Source organism: Notolepis coatsorum (assembly GCF_963971535.1).
Source record: "Notolepis coatsorum genome assembly, chromosome: 4".
In the NCBI taxonomy this organism is placed as follows: domain Eukaryota; kingdom Metazoa; phylum Chordata; class Actinopteri; order Aulopiformes; family Paralepididae; genus Notolepis; species Notolepis coatsorum.
The window spans coordinates 187575576-187598632 of NC_140168.1; positions in this window are offsets into that span (position 1 = coordinate 187575576).

Here is a 23057-nt window from a genome sequence, read left to right on the forward strand (position 1 = left end):
AGATGGGGGGAGAGACGGGGGAGAGACAGGGAGAGAGACAGGAGAGATGGGGGGGAGAGACAGGGGGAGAGGACAGGGAGAGAGACAGGGAGAGACGGGGAGAGAGACAGGGGGAAGACAGGGGAGAGACAGGGAGAGACAGGGAGAGACAGGGGGAGAGACAGGGAGAGAGACAGGGAGAGAGACAGGGAGAGAGACAGGGGGGAAGACATGGAGAGAGAGACATGGGGAGAGACAGGGGGAGAGACAGGGAGAGACAGGGGAGAGACAGGAGAGACAGGGGGAGACAGGGAGAGACAGGGGAGAGACAGGGGAGAGACAGGGAGAGAACGGGGAGAGACGGGGGAGAGACAGGGAGAGACGGGGGAGAGACAGGGAGAGACAGGGGGAGATGGGGGGAGAGACGGGGGAGAGACAGGGGGGAGAGACAGGGGAGAGATGGGGGGGGAGGACAGGGAGAGAGACAGGGGGAGAGACAGGGGAGAGAGACAGGGAGAGACATGGAGAGACAGGGGAGAGACAGGGAGAGACATGGAGAGACAGGGAGAGACGGGGGAGAGACAGGGGAGAGACATGGAGAGACATGGAGAGACAGGGAGAGACGGGGGGAGAGACAGGGAGAGACATGGAGAGAGACAGGGAGAGACAGGGAGAGACAGGGGAGAGACAGGGGAGAGAGACAGGGGAGAGACAGGGAGAGAGACAGGGAGAGAGACAGGGAGAGACAGGGAGAGACAGGGGAGAGACAGGGAGAGAGACAGGGAGAGACAGGGGAGAGACAGGGGGGAGAGACAGGGAGAGACAGGGAGATAGACAGGGAGAGATGGGGGGAGAGACAGGGGGAGGAGACATGGAGAGACGGGGGGAGAGACAGGGAGAGACATGGAGAGAGACAGGGAGAGACAGGGAGAGACAGGGGAGAGGACAGGGAGAGAGACAGGGGAGAGACAGGGAGAGAGAGACAGGGAGAGACAGGGAGAGACAGGGGGAGAGACAGGGAGAGACAGGGGAGAGACAGGGGAGAGACAGGGGGAGAGACAGGGGAGAGACAGGGGGACAGGAGAGACAGGGGGGAGACAGGGGAGAGACAGGGGGAGAGACAGGGAGAGACAGGGAGAGACAGGGGAGGACAGGGGGAGAGAGACAGGGAGAGACAGGGGGAGAGACAGGGAGAGACAGGGAGAGACAGGGGGAGAGACAGGGAGAGACAGGGAGAGACAGGGAGATACAGGGGAGATACAGGGAGAGAGACAGGGGAGAGACAGGGGGAGAGACAGGGAGAGACAGGGAGAGACAGGGGGAGACTGGGGGAGAGACAGGGAGAGACAGGGGGAGAGACAGGGAGAGACAGGGAGAGGACAGGGGGAGAGACAGGGGCGAGACAGGGAGAGACAGGGGGGAGACAGGGGAGAGACATGGGGGAGACAGGGGAGAGACAGGGAGAGACAGGGGAGAGACAGGGAGAGACAGGGAGATACAGGGAGAGACAGGGAGAGAGACAAGGGAGAGACAGGGAGAGAGACAGGGAGAGACAGGGAGAGACAGGGGAGAGACAGGGAGAGAGACAAGGGAGAGACAGGGAGAGAGACAGGGAGAGACAGGGAGAGACAGGGGAGAGACAGGGGGAGACAGGGATAGACAGGGAGAGAGACAGGGGGAGACAGGGAGAGAGACAGGGGGAGACAGGGAGAGAGACAGGGGGGAGACAGGGGAGAGACAGGGGGGAGACAGGGGAGAGACAGGGGGAGAGACAGGGGGAGACAGGGATAGACAGGGATAGACAGGGATAGACAGGGATAGACAGGGGGAGACAGGGGGAGAGACAGGGAGAGAGACAGGGAGAGACGGGGGGAGACAGGGGGAGAGACAGGGAGAGAGACAAGGGAGAGACGGGGGGAGACAGGGGAGAGAGACGACTCTTCCACATAACTCTGTTTTCAAACGACTAAATAATACGTTATGGATAATTTGACTCGTCTCCTTCGCTCTCTCTCTCTCCCTCTCTGTCTCTCTCTCTCTCTCTCTCTCTCTCTCTCTCTCCCCCGCTCTCTCTCTCTCTCTCTCTCCCCCCCCCCCTCGCTCGCTCTCTCTCTCTATCTCGCTTCCTCCCTCGCTCTCCCCTCTCGAGGCAGAGGCATATGTCGCGGCAGGGTGTACGACAATGCTTCCTCTAATGTGGCATCTGGCAAACAGCGAAATATCAAACCGGGGAGGGGCGGGGTAAATGCCAAGAGGGGGTGGGGTGTGTGTGTGTGTGTGTGTGTGTGGTGTGTGTGTGTGTGTGTGTGTGTGTGTGTGTGTGTGTGTGTGTGTGTGCGTGTGTGTGCGTGTGTGTGTGTGTGTGTGCGTGTGCGTGGTGTGAGGGGGCGGCGGCGGGGGGGGGGGGGGGGTGGGGGGTGGGTGTTGGAACCTACAGCCAATAGGAGCGGCTATACATCCGCGGGGGATATGCCATTCAGACGTCCCCTCGGAGCCGTGGGGGGGGGGGGGTCTTTTTAGAGGATCTTTTGGCAGACGTGTAGAGAGTGAGAGCTCCAGGGAGGAAGGTGCTCCAGGGAGACGCAATATCACCACAGAGCAGCGGGTTAGTGTGCGTGTGTGCGTGTGTGTGTGTGTGTGTGTGTGTGTGTGTGCGTGTGCGTGTGCGTGTGTGTGTGTGTGTGTGTGTGGAGCAGAGAGATTAAGGAGGTTAGCCGCTCCACGTGATGGATAGACAACACACTCCTTTGTATCCGTTAATGTTCCTCGACCTGCTGAACCGCTTTGATATTCTAATCTTACGTAACCTTGCGTGTGTTTAAGTGTGTGTGTGGTGTGTGTGTGTGTGTGTGTGTGTGTGTGTGTGTGTGTGTGTGTGTGTGTGTGTGTGTGTGTGTGTGTGTGTGTGTGTGTGTGTGTGTGTGTGTGTGTGTGTGTGTATGTGTGTGTGTGCGTGCGTGCACGGGTGGATAAGGTGACGCGAGGCCGCCGGCCACCCGCTGTCCTCAACCACCCCCCCCCCCCCCCCCCCCCTCCCGCCCCCGGGCCGTTACGGCCTGAGGAATGGCGCCGTTGACCTTTCCGCACCACTTTTTAATTAGCATTAGTGCCAAAATGAATGGTCGCCGGCCCCTTCGCGACGCGGGGGGGAACGATGAGGAGTCGGAGTAACTAAAGCAACTTGATGTTCTTTCGTCTGATTTACTCTCACCGTCCCGGGCGGGCGCGACACTCGGGGGTTCGACTGCCTCGTATAGGGAGCGTCCCGCGCGCTTCTGATAAAGGGGGGGGGGGGGGGGGGGTGCAGAGAAGAAATGGGGGGGGGGGGGGGGGGGGGGGGCAGAAAAAGAGTGAGGGGGGATTTTCGCCACCAGTAATGCAGTCAGTGATTAATATCACTCTATCAAGAGAGAGAGAGAGAGGGAGAGGGAGAGGGAGAGAGAGAGATACAGATGGAGAGAGAGAGAGAGAGAGAGAGAGAGAAGAGAGAGAGAGAGAGAGAGGAAGAGAGAGAGAGAGAGAGAGAGAGAGAGACAGAGAGAGAGAGAAAAAAATTAAACGCAACTCACTCCTCCATGCATGGCACCCTGACACTCGTCCGGGGGGGGGGGAGGGGGGGGGGGGGCCCAGGGCCTCTATTACTCATCTCCTCGCTGCATTAAGAACTGTGTCTGTTAGCCTCGATGAATAATGTACGAGGCTTGGCATCTCTCGTTCACCACGTTGGAGCCCAGCGCAGGATTGATACATAAACACTTTCTGCACTCTCCCTCCCACTCCCCCCACCCCAACCACTCGTTCTTATTTGCTCACTGGCATTTTATCAAAAGAATTGCAGTAAAATACATAAAACACTCGTAACTAATTAATGATTAAAGGCGGCGTTGGTAATGAAACGCATATAGATGGCGTAGGAGTTGCTAAAAACCCTCTTAATTTCATTTAGAGGTGGGAATTAATTAGGTGGGGGGGGGGGGGTTGGGGGGAGAAAGCCAGCCAAAGAGAAGACAGCACATTTATAAAAAGGGAAGTTGCGTGTGTGATTCCTCACTCGTTAGGGTGTGTGACAGACACCAAGCGTGCGCAGGATCCCTTCCAGGTGTTGCGGAGACACAGGCACGATGCCCCATGCGATGCCGCCACGAGCACTTTCTCACCCGACACCTCGGAGCCTGATTACCAACCTACCAAAGTCAGCCCAGGTTACCCAACTTCTCAGAGAACTGCACTGACTTCCTGTTGCCGCGCAAATCCGCTTCAATGTCCTTGACCTGGCATACCGTGCAGCGAGGCGAACGGCTCCCTCCTACCTACCGGTCAATGGTCTCTAACTACACACCCTCGCCCCGCGCGTGCCCAGCCGCGCCACTTTGCCCTGTCTGTTGGCCTAGTCCTTTATTTTTGCCAATCAACCTACACATCGTTGGAAAGCTAAAATGGCCACCGTTCGATTGACACCCTACTCAACCTTTAACGTGCTTCCAATCTCGGGTTACAAGGCCGAACAACCAACGAAAGCGGGTTTCAGACAAGTGACCACATCGGTTTCGGCTAGTCCTGAACGGAACAATCACCTCTGATGGTGAAATTATTGACCATCTTTGTAGCCAATTGGGGTGACGATCGAAAAGGCGGCAAATTCAACTTTCCAACAATGTATTGGTTGATCGGCAAAAAATGCAGCCCGGAGCCGGCAGACGAGGGCAAAGTGCTGCGACGTGCTGTCGCCGGGCCGTCCGATGCATAAGAGGTTAACTGCTCCCGATGAGCATGAACCTTGCATATGGTTTCCCCCTGCCGTTGGCGTGTATACATGCGTGTGTACTGAGTGAATCGGTGAATATGAGGCATAAATTGTAAATTGTCTTTGGATAAAAGTGTCAGCTAAGTGACTAAATGTAAATGTTAACAATGTGGAGCAACTGGGCATTTGCCGCCCAGAACACAACGACAAGTAACAGACAAGGTACAAGGAGTAAGCGGAGAGGGGCTAACAGGAGATCCGGGCTGATTCTGGGGGTTAGAGATCCGATGTTCTCTTCCTCCTGGAAACGGAGCCGGGTACAGGGTCTCTCTGTCGGACATCGGGTCCTCCTCCTCCTATGCCACCGCTCCGTCTTCCTTCGCTGAGAGCTATAGCCGATATGTGCCGGTTGGGTTCCACTTTGACTTGACGAGTCTACGGTTACTTTGGAGAGACTTTCTGAGATTCGCAGCACTTTGAGACAAGCCGCTGACAGCACTTTTCTGCCGGCACAGCGAAAGTGACACCTGTGTTCTTGAGGGGGGCGAGGGAGGGAGGAGAGAGAGAGAGAGAGAGAGAGAGAGAGAGAGAGAGAGAGAGAGAGAGAGAGAGAGAGAGAGAGAGAGAGAGAGAGAGAGAGAGAGTTGGGGGAAACTTTTACTTTCGCGTTTCTTCTACTGACAGAGCTGACTTCAGCAGTGGATAGGTGGGATTTTTTGTTCTCGTCCGTTCTCTCTGCTGTGGGGGGGGGGGGGGGGGGGGGGGGGGGGAGAGCGGCGCTGCTGCTGTCAAGGTCGCTGGATGGCTTCAGATAATGATATTCCGCTGTAGTTTTACCTGAGTTAAAGCCTGCAGTCAGCACGAATGGAGGAGGGGGGCCCCGGACTCGTACAGAACAGTATGGCACAGACACCACTAGAACAACGTGTGTGTGTGTGTGTGTCTGTGTGCGACGCTTAACCCTTTCACTGCCGCGCTACCAAAACGGTTAACCCTTTCACTGCGACAATACACAGAAGGTTAACCTTTTCAACCGTCGGTTGTGTGATAGTAAAGGGTTAACCTTCTGTAGTGTGGCAGTGAAAGGGTTAATATGGAGGAGACGCTGCTCTTTATATCCATGAGGTGTTTTTTTTTGTCTGTTCGCTTTTCACACGCTACTGTTATTTTCATCAGGTGTGTCGTTATCTTGTTTGTGTTGCAACAATGTCCTTGTCAATGTGTGTGTGTGTGTGTTTGCATCCTCTCTCAGTGAGCGACACGGAGGCCCTTGAATCATCGGCATGATGACCCTCCTCGGCTCACGGTGAGTGAGTGAGTGAGTGAGTGAGTGAGTGAGTGAGTGAGTGAGTGAGTGAGTGAGTGAGTGAGTGAGTGAGACAGTGAGTGAGTGAGTGACACACACACACACACACACACACACACACACACTCACTCACTCACTCACTCACTCACTCACTCACTCACTCACTCACTCACTCACTCACTCACTCACTCACTCACTCACTCACTCACTCACTCACTCACTCACTCACTCACTCACTCACTCACTCACTCACGCATAGGCACTCTGGTTGGATGCATGTCGTACTTACTTGTTGTATAACGACAACACGTTTGAACGTAATCTAAACTAAGGTGGACGATGGATGAAAGTATGGTATTTTTAAGTGATTCACACGTGGTGCGATCGCTCGCATCGACTGCGCGCTCCAGGAGGTGATTTCCCCTGCGGGGGGTGAATTGACGTTGTGTCATGCCTTGCCGCCGCTCGGAGCAAACACCTGAGACCCACGGTGTCTCAACCGGTTCGGGGCGGTTCGCCGATCGCACTCTGATTCGTCTTCCAATTAGACGATTATAAGCGTCGCTGTCGCGTCCAAGGCTCCTAACCCCCCCCCCACACACACCGGAATCTGACCTTGTAACATTACCTTGTAGGGGGGGGCTGTGGGGGAAATAGTCTCAGGCTTGAGAATACTTTGTTGACTTTGTTTTTTACTTTATATCTACTTCCTTTAATTAGGGGGGGGACATTGATCTGAGGTCATTATTAAATGTTATTAGGTACAATCGTTATTGATATAGAATATTGAGTGTGAATTAGGGCACATTGTTCAGTGGCCTCTCCTTAGTCCAGTGGTGTCTCTGTCAAGGCCAGGGCACATTCCTTGTTATCTCTGGATATGTGTACATTAAGTGACACGTCCACCAAACACTTAGGTAATGCATTTCAAAACCATGATGATGAACCAGACAAGTAGCATACAGCTTGTGGGTACAGATAGCAGCGTCTTCTCCAGATTCAGATTCAGATTCCTTTATTAAGCCATATGTGTAACCACATTGGTGTGAGGTTTCTGTCCTTGCTCACTCACTCGTTCTGTTCCTTTAAACCACCTCGCTCTGTTTTCATTTGTTTCTGCTAATCATTCAATTCCCCCATTCACACGCTTCTTCCCAGTGACGTCGTCAGAGACGTCGTTGATTGGTTCTCTCCCGTCCGCACGCTTTTCAATCACATTCCCCAGCTGTCACTGCTTGTCAATCAATCAATCCTGTATTATTTATACCCCGTTTCTCCACTCTAGTTTTGTTGGATCGTTTTGATATTTCTCTGTTTGCATTCTCCGTTCCTGCTGCTGCTGCTGTTTGCTCTCTGTGCTTTACCTCCAGGATATTCCAAGAAGCCTTCCTCTTGGACACCTTTTCCCTGTGGCAACGCGCTCGCTCCGCTGCTGTTCCAGCACTCATTACGCACTACGTCTGGGTGAGTTTTTTACTGACTGTCTTGATCAAATTCCGTTTTCGTGTGTTTCTATAACACTGAAGATTACCACCTTTTTTATCAGACAGTCACTCACCCAGCGATCGCCTTTTTGTTGTTCTCACTGGGATAATATTTTTGGGACTTTACATCTCCCACTGTGTGTTGTTCACACCGAAGATATTATTCACATTGGATTGTTTTTTGGACTTCACTCTCAGTGTCTATTTTTGCACCGAAGATATTCACTTGGGATTGTGTTTTGGAACAGTGCTCACTGTGTGTATTTACACGAAGATATTCACTTGGGATTGTGTTTTGGAACTTTGCTCACTGTGTGTATTTGCACGAAGATTAGTTCACTTGGATAACTTTTGTATTTGGGTACAAGTCACCTCTCCTGTTCTCCTGCTCGTTCCACCTGCACCCTTGTTGACTCGCTCCCTCTCTCTCTCTCTCGGTCCCGCAACACTTCGGAGATTCTGCCGAGAGAAGTCTGCAGAGCGGCTCAGACGTCAGCATCTGCTACCCCCTACTACCACCACGGGAGAAGCTGCAGAGCAGCAGAACATTTTCCCCCTTGCTTGTGTACCTGTCTTGTTTGACTTGCCTATTCTGTGCTCATTAATTAGTCTCAATAAACAAGCCCTTGTTTTTGGCAACTCTGAATTCCTACTCTCTTGTGTCGTGCGTTTGGGGTCGGTGTCAAACCATAACAATTGGTAATTGAAAAAGTATGCATTTTTCCATACATTTTCTTTTCACATAACAACAAGACACAGGACAAAAACAGTGCAGTGCATGATTTATCATTTGAATAAATATATATGTGTATAAAGTGCAGTGCAGAGTTACAGGTCAGTCCCAATGCAGAATTATTGCTAGTGTCATTGTTATTATTGTGCCAGTGTTACTTGGGGGCGGAGGGGGGGGGGTCCTGAGGCATTGATCAGCCTGGCGGCTGAGGGGAAGAAACTTCTTTCACAGCCTTTGGGATCCGCAGCCTTCTCCCTTCTCGGCAGTTTGAATTTCTTCAACTGCCAGAGGAAGAACATCCTCCCCTGGGCCTTTTTAAGCAGGGCCGTGATGTTTAGCTCCCACTTCAATTCCCTGGAGATTGTCATGCCTAGGAATCGGCTCCACGGAGGCCACCTGGGTGCCTCCCAGTATGATGGAAGGGGGCAGGGGCTGCTTTCCTCCGGAAGTCCACTACCATCTCCACTGTCTTTAGAGCATTGAGCTCGAGGTTGTTGCAGCTGCACCAGCTCTGCAGCCTCTCGATCTCCCTCCTGTAGGCCAACTCATCCCCCCTGGAGATGAGACCCACAAGGGTGGTGTCATCAGCAAATTTCAGGAGTTTGACCGAGGGGTGGAGAGAGACACAGCTGTTGGTGTACAGGGAGAACAGTATTGGGAACCGGGAACCGGTACCAAATTGCGCGGCTGCCAATAATAGCTGACACTGAGCAATATCTTGCTAACTGTTTGGCTCTTCCCTTCGGAAGACCGTCCATCTGAAGGCCTCTAACACCCTATTTATGAACATGACCCAGGCTTCATAATATAAAAATATAAAAGTTTACAGTTGTAGCCCAATTGTGATAGGGTATGCTCTAATGGTTGATACTTCAACATTTTGGTTGTAAAGGCTTCTTCTCTAGACTGTAGTCAAACATACAGCCAACTTCTAGAATGAGAACACACACACACTGTTATGATTCACGCCACTTCTCGATGTTTCCCGAGCTCCGCTCCCCACAACTTCTGCTGACACATTCCCCCGGCGAAAAGGTCTTCTCACAGGGTCACCTGCACCCCCTCCTCCTCCTCCTCCTCTCCCTTCTCCTCCTCCCGGTGCCAACAGTTTCGCTCGCCTTAATGTCAGGCACATTTTTGTGCATTCAGCAACGGGGCCCTCAGCTCCTCTGCGAGAAAAGGTTACGGTGCCGCGTTTGAGGTTTCCGGGCAGGATGCCCTCCCCCCCCCCACCACCCCCCTCACCCCTCGCCTCTCTAAACAAGCCCTGTGGGACCACAGACACCGGCGGGAACTCCGCTGACAGCTGAGGGTCACTCCAGCCCCGGCGGGTCATCGTGTGTGAATGTGAACCAATTCGTTTTTTAGTTTTCTTTTTATTTGAACAGCATACAACTCACGTGATGTTGATTTTGGACGCCACTCGTGTCTGTTATGTGTGCATGTGCATGTGTGTGTGTGTGTGTGTTTACTTTAAAACAATGTTTACTGCGCCTCCCGCCCTCAGGGCTGTGGGCTCCCAGAGGCAGATCCCTGAGGTGACAATTTGTGTCTAACAAGTGGAGTCGCTGTTTTGGGCCATTTTGATCTATGTGGATTTTATAGGCCGTTTGCCGATGAACACGCTGTATAGTAATGGGGATTCGTGGGTACTCCATAACGAATGCGGCGCGGCATTATAGTGTCTGTTTGTCAAAATAATGGTTAACCTGTTGTTCCTCTCCATGTCATTATCCGCTCTTCTCCAACAAGTGTACAGTCTGTTCCTACGGCTAATGGCGCATTTGACAGATGGAAGCGCGAAGGCAAACACGTATAAATACGTATAACGCCGACGATTACGGAGGAGGAAAGCGGTTTCCAATAAGGGGGAAACGTCAAGTCAAGTCAAGTCAAGAGTTTTAATTGTCACGGCATACAGGTATACAATGAAATGCGGCTGGTCTTGCCCGTGACGATGTGCAATACAGTGGTACAACATATAATAGAATCCAATAAAATACAGTGGTACAACATATTAATAGAATCCAATAAAACAGTGCAATAAACAGGTACATGGTGTGCCATCTCGGTATCTGTACATTAGTATTTACAGAGCATATAGGACATGCTAGGTAGCTTTAGTAGTGCAATACACTGTTCCTGATGCTATACTACTTTAAGTGGCCTTTCCTCTGGCCATAAGTGTGCGTGTGTGCGGCATGAGTGTTAAAGTGGCTGCTAGTGTGTGAGCGTGCTCAGCGTGCGTGTCGTGTAGGTGCTTGTGTGTGGATAGTTCAGTTTCTGTGTCTCTCAATGTTCATTGTTCAAGGCTCTGATGGCCTGGGGGAAGAAGCTTAGCCTAAGCCTCTCCGTCCTAGTAGCTGGAGTTCGCAGGCGTCTGCCTGACCTCAGCAGCTGGAACAGGCTGTTATTGGGGTGGTGGGGGTCTTTCATTATCCTGCAGGCTCTGGATTTGCACCTCTTGTTGTATAGAGCCTGCAGGGGAGGTAGCGCAATACCCGTGGTACGCTCGGCTGACGTAACGTAAGACCCGCGGGAACGAGAGGCGCGTTACGCTCGCCGCCGCGGCAAGCTAACACGAACGGCGCTCGGTTAATTTGTTCACGTTTACGTTCACGCAGACGATCCCCCCCCCCCCCCCCTTCTCTATGGAAACGCTGCAGCTCGATTCAGTGCCATGTGCCGGTTAGGGAAACTCACTCCTGCAGTGAAGTAACCCTCGTTGAATTTTGAGCGGGGATTTGGCAGAGGAAATAAAAAGGACCGGTTGAATGAAAAGGTTATCGGCTCGAGAATATTTACTATTTTACCGACACCTGTATTACCGCGAGACCATGGGAACTATAAAAGAAGGAAGGGACATCACGTCACAGTGTAGCACGTGAACATACATTTGTGCCAAAATGTAAAGCTCTCTGCGCAATTAGCATTGTGGTGAATGGACAGACCACTCCTTCATAACAGATAGTATAGTGGTGAATAGACAGACCACTCCTTCATACAGTAGTGGTGAATAGACAGACCACTCCTTCATACAGTAGTGGTGAATAGACAGACCACTCCTTCATACAGTAGTGGTGAATAGATAGACCACTCCTTCATACAGTAGTGGTGAATAGACAGACCACTCCTTCATACAGTAGTGGTGAATAGACAGACCACTCCTTCACACTGTAGTGGTGAATAGACAGACCACTCCTTCACACTGTAGTGGTGAATAGACAGACCACTCCTTCATACAGTAGTGGTGAATAGACAGACCACTCCTTCATACAGTAGTGGTGAATAGACAGACCACTCCTTCACACAGTAGTGGTGAATAGACAGACCACTCCTTCACACAGTAGTGGCGAATATACAGACCACTCCTTCACACAGTAGTGGTGAATAGACAGACCACTCCTTCACACAGTAGTGGTGAATAGACAGACCACTCCTTCATCGCTCCTCTCTCAGTGTAGCAGGTTAATAATCTGGGTGATGGAGGCACCGACTTTTTGTTGTGTTTTTATTGAAGATAAGATAAGATAAAGTAAGATACGATAAGATATTCCTTGATCCTCTTGGAGAAATGTGGGCATCATAGCAGCATGGGAGGTACAGGTATGGCAGGGTAATAGTAGAAAGGCTAAAAGATAAATATAGGCAATACAATTAGATCTTTAGATTTAATTAGATTACATCTTTTGGCCAAATAGAATCTCGAATGAGGAACTTTATAAGAAGACAGGCAGCTTGCATATGTCCCTTGAGATAAGGAGACGGAGGTTAATATAAAAACATGAGAGAAACAAACGGTGTAAACAAAGGTGCAGATATGGGCCTGTATGCCCTATCATTATATGATACATTACAATATAGGCAATAAATCATTTTAATCTGAATATATTAGTACTACATACTATGAGTAAGAGTCAAAGTAAACAGTATATTTAGCTAATGGTTCATGTGTTTTCAAGGTACATTCCACTACAGTAGCAACATTTGACCTTTATTTTGACTCATCGTGAGCCCTGTAAAGTAGGCCTATAACCATCTAGGGATACTATTTTAAACGTAAATATAGGCCTACTAATGCGCAGATTTGGAAAGAAAAAGTTGGTCAGTATTCTCTGAAATGTATTCTTTCATTTGGTAAAGGCATTTCTTCATCAGGGCTGTCTTAAATACTTCGAAGCTTCAAAGCTTTGTTCGATGGCACAAGCTTTGAACATAAAAAAAAATCGAAGTTGAAAAAAAAATAAAAAATAATATTATAATTTTTTTCAATTTTTTTATTTTTTTTTACTTCGATGTGTGTGTGTGTGTGTGTGTGTGTGTGTGTGTGTGTGTGTGTGTGTGTGTGTGTGTGTGTGTGTGTGTGTGTGTGTGTGTGTGTGTGTGTGTGTGTGTGTGTGTGTGTGTGTGTGTGTGAATATGTGAAGGCTATGTTGCTGTGAGTATATTTGTGTGTGCACGTGTGATAGATAGAGAGGGGGGAGAGGTTGAACAAGGGTTATGTCTTGTGTGTGTGTGTTAAAAAGAGAATAGAGAGCTTTAGAGAGATACTTATGAGAAGGTTATGTGTGTGTGCACATATGTGTGTACAACTTGAAGGCTATGTATATAGAGAGAGATAGAGCGAGAGCGGTAGATAGATGTGTGTAGATACAGGGCTGAGCCCAAATGTTTGAACGTTCGAACCTCCGTTCGTTACGTTGGCATTCAAATTCTAAATCAACATTTGATTTTTTTTTTTTTTATAAAAAAAAAGAAAATAAATGTTTATATTTTTTTCTATTCATTCTGTTTAAACCAATGGGGTTTTTCTTCACAGTTGCAGATACAGATTAGGCTACACTAATATTATAGTATTAAAAGACACTGATGAGTTATATTCATTAGAAAGTTGATTTAATTGATTTAGTTGGGCTGGGGCTTCTCCCTGGGCTGGGTCTGGAAAGTTGATTTAAAGGGGAACTATTTTACTATTTCTTTCACTATTTGGGCACTTTTACACAATTCCTGTGAGTTTATGGAACACCTCTGTAATATATATATTTTTTTTTATTCATTGTTTTGTATTTCTAATCAAGTCCTCAAAAACAGCATTTTTCTACCTCAAGATCTCGAGCCGTTTTGAGCCTGGGCTGCAGGTGCAGGTGCAGGTGCAGCACATTTTCAGATGACTCAGTTCAGTGAGGGTGAATATTGTGAGAGGAGAATTGGAAGAATGCACCAATATGAGAATTTTGAGACATAGATCATATTAATATAAGTTCACATAGCTAGGAAACAATGCTAAACACTCAAAAAGGCCATTTATAAGATAGTTCCCCTTTAATAAAAGAAAAAATTATAATTTAATCAGATTAATCACTTTATTCAAATTGAGGATTTAGTTTGAGGATTAAAAAAAAAGAAATTACATTTAAATGTATTATTATATATATATTTTTTTAATTAAAAACGAAGGTTCGAACGTCCGTTCGCAAAAGCCTGACGAAGTTCGAATCCCAAAAACAGGCTTCGGGGACAGCCTTAGTAGATAGAGACAGTTTGTCTGGGGGTGCTATCTCTATGCGATTCTGCATGTGTCTGAGAGAGAGAAAGAGAGAAGTGTGTTGGTAAAGAGAAAGCTGTGTAGGTCCACGTCGATACATCTTTAAAGCTGCTCTTACAGGTCTCATATTTTGCATAGTTATCTTTCACCTCTTTTGGGGAGGGGGTTGTCTTTCATATTAGCTGTGTATTTTGAGCGGGACAAATTGACCTCTTCTCAATATTGAGGGGGACATGTCCCCTGCACCCCCCCCCTGAAACGAGTGCCTATGATGTCCCCTGTCCGTACGCGATTGATCTCACCACTAAATCACGTCCTGTGCCTCTACAGCTGTATTTAATAGGACACGGTTCTCCTGCAGCCTTGATGAGTGCTCACACCGGCAAACCGCGGGTCACTCAGCCAAGTATAGCATGTCGTCCTTCATTTAAAGAAAAAAAGAAACGGCCCATTGTGCGCATCTCCTGTTCTGTGAGTTTTTTTCCCCCTTCATTTTCTTTAACTCAGTGGTCCCGCAGATTTCACTGAGAATTCCCTCAAAGAAGAAAGCTACCATTTTCCCTTTTAACAAGATCAATGACAGCGGGGCCCCCCTGCCTCCCAGTGGGGGGGGGGGGGGGGGGGGGGGGATTTGTAAACCTGTAATTGCCAGTCAGTTAATTGCCCCCGGAATCCTTCCAACACTAGGCCTGCGGGACCGCGGTTGGTGGTGATGTGTGAGTGAGTGCACGTGTGCATGTGTGTGTGGAGGGGTTTTGGGCCGGAGGGGGGATGAATAAGCAGTGGGTTGCGGTAGCCTACACAGCAAGGTGGTCTAGGGGAGAAAAATACTCTGAATATGTCTCCTTTATCTTCCCACCCCGGAGAGCGCTGGAACATCATTGCGGTAGGCAGAGATCTGAAGTACACTAGAAACCCCCCCCCAGAGGAAGGGGGGCCTCTGGCTGCCTCTGGCCCCTGCGGCGTTCGCGGGTGGGGGGCCCATAATGGACATTTCCTCCATCCATCCCGTTGCCATGGAGAGCGAGCCTGCCCGGTGTGACTGGACTCAAACCCCGCCCAGCTGCCGTTTCATGTATCCGCTGTATTTTTTGCTAAAAATTCGCTCCGCTTCGATTTCCTTTGTATCTTTCATATCATGGAGTGAACGTCCCACACAGTGGGAGCGCAGCAGGTGATGTCAGGCCTAACACACAGCAGCGGTTCTATCAATTGAAATGCAATAGGCGCCGATCTTTCCAAACTCATTGGTATGCTGGCCCTGTGTGGTCAAGGGTTGTTAATACAGACCCAGCGGTGCGGCACCACGACACACTGGGAGGGGATGAAGACGGGATGAAGACAGGAAGTCGACGTCGTCACGTTGACATGGGTACCGAGGCCGCCGTATGACATCATTGTTATTGTAACGTGACTGGATGGAACGCGGGTCTTGTCGTGTTAGTGATTCCCTTTGGTACGACGATTAGCAGGACGACTGCTGTGGAATTGTCATTTTGTCGTCGTCGGAACGTTGCTCACGCACTTTACGTGGTGGGGACGGTACAATGAGACTCAGAAAGGTTTAAAGTCCCCATGAAACGGCTAGCAGAATGCGAAAACAGGAAGCTATAGGGAGGGACTTGTGAATGACGTTTACAGTAGCCAATAGGCCTAGCACTGAATGTGCATTACGGTCGACTCATTTGTAGTGCCAAATTTCCCTCAGGATGATTAAAGTATTTCTATTCTATTCTATTTGCTAGAAAGCTAATGTTAGTGACGTACGTTGGCAATGTTATGCAACATTAGTAACGTTAGCTAGCAAGCTAACATTGAACATTTGTCCAGTTTAGTTAAAGAGGCAGAGTGCTAGCTCAGTGCTAGCTCAGAGTCCTACCTCCTGAGCAATGTCAGAAGGATCCGCCCCTTCCTGACAAATGGAGCAACCCAACTCCTCGTCCAATCAACAGTCATCTCTCGCCTCGACTACTGTAATGCACTGCTTGCTGGCCTTCAGACCACCGCCACCAGGCCTCTTCAACTCATCCAGAACTCAGCCTACCGCCGGATCTCCAACCTACCAAAGTTAGCCCATGTTACCCCACTTCTTAGGGACCTGCACTGGCTCCCCATCGCCGCACGAATCCGCTTCAAGGCCCTCGACCTGGCATATCGCGCAGCAAAGGGAACGGTTCCTGTCTACCTCCGGTCAATGGTCTCTAACTACACACCCTCAAGACCCCTCCGCTCTACATCTTCTGACCGCCTCAGACCCACTCCTGTCGGAGCTCCGGGAGGGTCATTAAAGAGAAGCCGCCTATTCTCTGTCTTTGCTCCACAATGGTGGAACGAACTTCCCACCACAGTTAGGACAGCCGAAACCCGACCAATCTTTCGCCGTCGACTAAAGACACACTTATATTTTAAATTAATGGAAAAAAAAATATATATACTAACCTTCTTACTGTCCTCTACTATCATGCTTTCTTCCTAATATACTAACAAACACTACACTGTAGCACTCAAGTTTGAACACTTTGATGAACATTGTTACTCAGTTGATAGAGTTGTGCCCTTCCTGCTGACTTGTTGTACGAAACTTTTTGGATAAAAGCATCAGTTAATGACTAAATGTAAATGTGAAATGTTACAAATTACTGATCGCTAACGCTGTGGCGTCCTTGACGAAGACGGGCAGGAGCACTTGGATTGGTCCCCGGGCGCGGCCCTAGCCGACGCCTGTCTGCTCCCGGCTGCCCTTGGGGGGAAGGACGACGGGATGGGTCAAGCGCAGAGACAAATCGCATCGGCGATCCTACAAAAAACAATGCATGTGTGTGTGTTCCGGTGTGTGTGTGTGCTAACCGTGTGTGCTAACCGCTAACATTGAGGATAATTGCATGCCAATTAAAGACCTCTGAACAGGTCCTGCATTATTATTATTATTATTATGATGTATATCATGCCAGTTAGGATACAGACCCTCAGTAGCACCTTAGTGTATACTGTTTATTTCTCTCATATTTTTATATTCATATTGCATTTTTTTTATATTTATGTCTTTCTTCTATTACCCTGCCCATAGCTGTACTCCCCCCCCCCCCCCCCCCATGCTGCTATGATGCCCGAATTTCCCCATGGGGATCAATAAAGGAATATCTTATCTTATCATTAATTAAACAATGTTGATTTGAATGGAAATTGCAATTTCCATTCAAATTTATATACTGTATATGGACATTTATATTTTGGACGACCCATGTATTTTCAGTTGTGATATTATGTGATATATATATATATATATATATATATATATATATATATATATATATATCACAAGAAACTACTAATCTTTAGATAATAAAGTATACTCAACCTCTACTGTCTGAGTGAACACAACACTCTAACTTACCATCTTTAGATAATAAAGTTCGAAAACATTGTTACTCTGAACATGCATGTAAAATATAATACAGAGTTATATGGTTCTTTGTCTGATGTAGTCATTAAATGTGTTACACTGACTACCATGTGTAGTACACAGTAACGTGTGGCAGGATGCTTGGCTGGGTAGGCAGAGTGACATGTTATGTACTATATTAATGTATATATATAATATGTAACGCAGGAGCCAGACCTCAAATCACAGAGGACACATGCATAAAGAAATATTGATTACTTATAGATCGAACAAACCCACTGGAAAATCAATCGAATAGCCTTCGTCAGAAATGTTAAATGAGGCTATTTACATTGACGTGAAGTTGATACATTGACGAAGCCCAGGCATTAACTTAATGCACAATCAAACCTAATCAATGGACACATTCAGCCTACCTTGTGTGCACACAGCACAGCACACCAACACAGCTGTGATGACCAGTGTGTAACCCTATATTAATTCAAGACATTCTAGGACTAATGTGCCAGTCAGCACCTAACACCAGGCCCTAATGTCCAAATCGAATGATTAACACTGAGCTGGCTCATGATATGACAGTTATATGCCGTATTTGCTATCGCGTCCCGCTCTGAGCCTTATGAGATATCCCTATCTCCTATGATACCTATTGTATCTCCCACGAACAAAAAACTACATGCACCCCACCTGTATGGGGCTCCGCCCCCATGGTGGCACCGCCCATATAGCAGTGACTCTGGTCACCAAACATCCTTCCTTTATTTTCGTCCCAGCGTACTTGGATGCGTGCACCATACGATAACTAGTAGGATGAAAAGACTAAGGAAGATTCGTAATGTTGAGGGCTTACCGGAGGATTGTGTTTCCCTGGATTCTCCGGAGCTTGTTTCGACGACGCAGACCTATGCTGGTGGTTCCTCGGCTGACGGCGACGGACCGAGGGGCAGCGTACAAGGTTTGGCTAACGGGTCGGCTTGTACAAAGGTGAGGTCTGTGTCAGTAGGCATCGATGTCGGTGTTGGTCGTGCTGTGGAGTATGTTTCAGCACCGGGGCCGGGCGGCTTGGCGATCGTTCCACTGTCGTGGGCGATGTCTTGGCGATCCTGGAACATGCTGTTGACGCTAATGCTACTACTGTTTTTTCTGCTAACACTGATGTTGACGCTGGAATGTCTAGTAATCCCCGCCATGGGTTTCCGCTTTTCCCTCCTCTTGCCAGCTTCATTGATGAAGGTCAGTCGGTGGTGGATGTGGGGGGGTTTGCTGAGCTTTATTTACCTTTTTTACGGGTGAAGGGGCTGACAACGGGGTGCAGGCCGGGGTACCTTGGCTGCGGCCAGTGTTATGGCTCAGCTGGCTACTTTCCTATCCAAGATGGCGTCGGGTTGTGGGTCTTTGGGTCAGACCGACATTGTAAACGTGATTAATGTTTGTGGTGTTATAGAGATCTTGACTCAGTCGCAAGCTATAACTGCGGGGAGGATTCGGATGCTATCAACTTTGGTTGTTAGGCATGCTTGGTTGGAGCAGTCTCCTCTTGGGGAAGAGGATAGGTTTTCTCTCCTCATGACTCCTTTTTCCACAGATAGTCTTTTTGGGCGTTCTGTGGAGGCGCAGGCGGTTATTGATCGGGGTTCTACACCGCCTCATGCTGTGCAGCCAGAGGTGGGAGCACGGTCTCGTCAACGACTGTGGCGAGATCCTCGACAGGCGGCCATGTTTCCCCCGCCAGTGGTGCCCTGGTTGGAGTGTCGACAGGGTATCGTGAGGCCGACAGCCTTGGCGGCCGAGGGATCGGCCATTTTGGGTGATTTCGGGTTTGGTATACCAACCCGTCGTCATTTTGCCGCGAGCAGCCCGCTCCCCGTTCGGTCCGCTTTCTGTTACCCTCAGAAGCGGGGCTCTGGGTGTTCTCCTTTGGCTGCGGGCCGCGAACCTTCTTTGAAGCGTATGCGGCCCCATTCTTCGCTTCTCATGGGGGCAGGGGCTGACACCCAGTTGATGGCTGAGCCTGGGTCTGTCCGTGAGAATGTTCCGTCGTCGCGTGGTTCCTACACCGCAGGTTGTGGGTGGGTGGAACCTGGTGTAACAGTTGCCACTAGCTCCAGTGGTCAGCAGGGGGATTCGGTGCCTCTTCTGTTGAATGCTCAGCAGGGGTTACCCCGGCTTCGCCCTCGCCAGGCGGGGTGTCGCACTGTTGCCTCCCACTCCCGTCAAACCGGCAGTGGTCTGCAAGGAAGAGGCAAGCGTGATTTGAGTGGTAGCAATATCACTGCAGGGCTTCGGCGTGTAGGAGCCCATGGGGTCCTCATGCCTTGCGTGTCTAGCTGCGGAACGACTCCTCAGCGTGCGCTGGTGGGGTGTTCAGGGGGTGAGTGTGTGTCCACAAGTTTGGTGACAGCTCCTCCCATATCAAACCGGCCCTTTCTGTCGGGGTCCTCCCTTGGGTGTTTTGCACGACGGGGGGGACCGGGCCAACTATCTACTGTTCCTTGCGGCCCAGCGTCAGTTGGCGGCCGGGGCACTGTGGGATTATATTCACATATGGCGACGGGAATGCCTTTTGAATCGGTGGTTGCGGAGAACGTTAGAGGCGGGGCTGGTTTTGCAGTTCGCACAGCCCCATCCTCCGTTCTCAGGTTTGGTACCGACCCTATTGTCAGGGTCGGACGCGGTGACAGCCCTGGACGACGAGATCCAATCTCTGTTGGCGAAGCAGGCCGTCGTTGTGGTCCCGAGCGAGGACGCAATGTCAAGCGTCTACTCCCGTTATTTTCTGGTGCCCAAGAAAACAGGGGGGGTCAGACCTATACTGGATCTGTCCGCGTTCAATCGGTTGATTGTAACGAGACCATTCAGGATGTTGACCGTCCAACTCCTTCTGCTTGCTGTCAGGAGGGGGGACTGGTTCACCTCCATAGACCTGAAGGATGCGTATTTTCACGTTCCTATTTTTCCTCCTCACAGGAGGTTCCTACGGTTCCTGTTTCAGGGCGTAGCGTACGAGTACCACAGAATGCCGTTCTCTGGCTCCCCGCACATTCACCAAGTGCGTGGCGGCTGCTCTGGGGCCTTTACGTCGCCAGGGGATACGAGTCCTATTCTATCTCGACGACATTCTACTCCTCAGCCGTTCAGAGGAGGTTGCCAGGTCTCATACTCGGCTGGTGGTGAAATTCCTCACCAGCCTGGGTTTTGCTGTGAATTGGAAGAAGAGTACCCCTCTTCCCAGTCAACAGGTGGAGTACTTGGGCTTGACCTTGAGGTCGAGGCCCATGCTTGCGACCCTCTCGGAGCAGCGTCGGTGGGTTCTCCGTCACGCGCTCGAGGGTTTCCGTCTCGGAGGGACGGTTACGGCGCTGCAGGTGATGCATCTGCTGGGCCTTATGTCGGCTGCTCACGTGGTGGTTCCTCTTGGCCTCCTCTTTATGAGGAGGATACAGAGGTGGTTTATCTCTTTGAGACTGGATCCAGTGAGGGACAAGAGGAAACGGTTGACGGTTCCTTTGTCGATATGGGGGGACCTCACCCATTGGAGGAGGCTAGGTATCCTCTCCGTTGGGGTCCCCATGGGCGGCAGGAGCTCACACGTCACGGTCTTCACCGACGCCTCTCTCACGGGTTGGGGAGGGGTGCTTCGGTCTCATGCAGTGGGGGGCAGATGGACAGGTCATGCTGGCCAGGTTACCCTGCATATCAATGTGTTGGAGTTGAAGGCGGTTCTTCTGGTCCTCCAACGGCTCCACCACCTTGTGGTGGGCAGGCACGTTTTGATCAGGACGGACAATGTGACGGCGGCGGCGTATATCAACAGGCAGGGTGGGACTCGTTCCGCCCACCTGCTCCGGGCGGCGCGCAAACTGCTGCTATGGGCATCCCGCAGGCTGCGCAGTCTGAGGGCGCTCCACGTTCCTGGTATGGAGAATGTGGGGGCGGATGTAATGTCTCCGGGCGGTCTTCGTCACGACGAGTGGGAACTCCGCTCCGACATAGTCAGGCAGATTTGGGATTGGTTCGGGGAGGCCTCGGTAGATCTGTTTTCGTGCCGACGTTCTCACAAGTGCCCCTTGTGGTTCTCGCTCAGTCGAGCAGATCATCCCCCCTTGGGGGTGGATGCCTTCTTGACGTTTCCGTGGCCGCCCGGTCTTCTGTACGCCTTCCCTCCTGTACAGCTGTTGAGTCAGCTGTTGGAGCGGATACGGAGGGAGCGCAGGACGGTGATCCTGGTCGCGCCGGACCAGGGCACGTCGATGTGGTTCCCGGTCTTAATCCAGCTTCTGATCGCTCCCCATTGGGTCATTCCGTGGTCGGAGACGGCCCTCTCTCAGCACAACGGGGTGTTTGTCCAATCTCCGGTGTTGGGTCAACCCCTGGTGGTGTGGCTGGTGGGGGGGTGAGTCTGGAGGGGATGGATTCCTCTGTGGTTGATACCATCCGGTGTGCATATGCTCCCTCCACTGTCGCGGTTTACGCGGGCAGGTGGCGTGCGTTCCAAGAGTGGTGTAAGGGGGGGGGCTGGGACCCAGTCTCCTGCCCCCTGGATGCTGTTCTGAGTTATCTCCAGTCTCTTCTTGATGGGCTGTCGGCTTCGACAGTGAGGGTATATGCGGCAGCTATATCCTCCTATCATGATGGTTTTGAGGGGACTGTTTTGTTCAGCCACCCTCTTGTGAAGCGTTTCCTGCTTGGCGCTTGACGCGTTAAGCCGGTGCAACGCTCCTTGGCTCCGACTTGGGATCTTCAGTTGGTCCTCGGTCGGTTGTCCTTGGCTCCGTTTGAGCCGCTCGAGCAGGCGCCTTTGGGCCGGCTGTCCTTCAAGACCGCGTTCCTACTGGCTGTCACTTCCGCTAAACGCGTAGGTGAGCTCTGTGCTCTCTCGGTACGTCCAGAGTGCCTGTCTTTTCGGACCGATTGCGGTGCCACTCTGCGACCTAATCCTGCTTTCGTGCCTAAGAATATCCAGAGTTCCTTCCGCTCCCGGGATATTGTGGTTCAGGCTTTTCGTCCTCCTCCTCACGCTAGTGAGTTGGATGCGGGCCTTCACCTGTCATGTCCAGTCCGTGCTTTGGGGTTTTACCTCAGCCGTACTCAGGGCTTCAGGGTTACCGATCAGCTTTTTGTCTGTTACGGTGGGGCTCATGCTGGTAAGGCGCTGTCGAAGCGGCGCCTGTCCCATTGGTTGTGCGAGGGTATTACCCTCTGCTACACGTTGGCTGGGCAGGATCCCCCTGGGGGCGTCAGGGCGCACTCCACTCGTGGGGTGGCTGCCTCTGCCGCCCTCCTGGGTGGGGCCTCGGTGGAGGACATCTGTGCTGCGGCTTCGTGGTCCTCCCCGGGCCCCTTTGTTAGGTTTTACCTCATGGACATGACCGGGGGTTCTGTCTCCCAGGCGGTTCTGGGGTCTGTGGCCTTTCCTGCTTCCCGTCCTTTGGTTGGGTAGCAGGGGTGTATGGGTATGGGCCACAGTGTGTTGAGTCACACGTGGTTCCGCCTGTATGGTGTGTTCAAGGGGTTCTAGTTTCCCTCTTGTTCGCATTTCAGGTGGAGTTGACTGCGCCCCCCCTTCGTTAGGGGGGATGGGGTGACAGGGCTCCCCGCACCCCTTGATGTGGGCTTATGGGTCCTCAGGGGGTACATTTGTAGGGCTTCGCGTCCGCTCTTCCCCATATCTCATAAGGCTCAGAGCGGGACGCGATAGCAAATACGGCATATAACGATAGGTTATGTAGATAACCTAGTTATATTAGTATTGTCTGAGCGTCCCGCTCTGCGCGGCCCTGAGTTCCCTCTTGAGGAATCATTTCCTGGGACGGGTTTTTTGGCGAGGAAGGATGTTTGGTGACCAGAGTCACTGCTATATGGG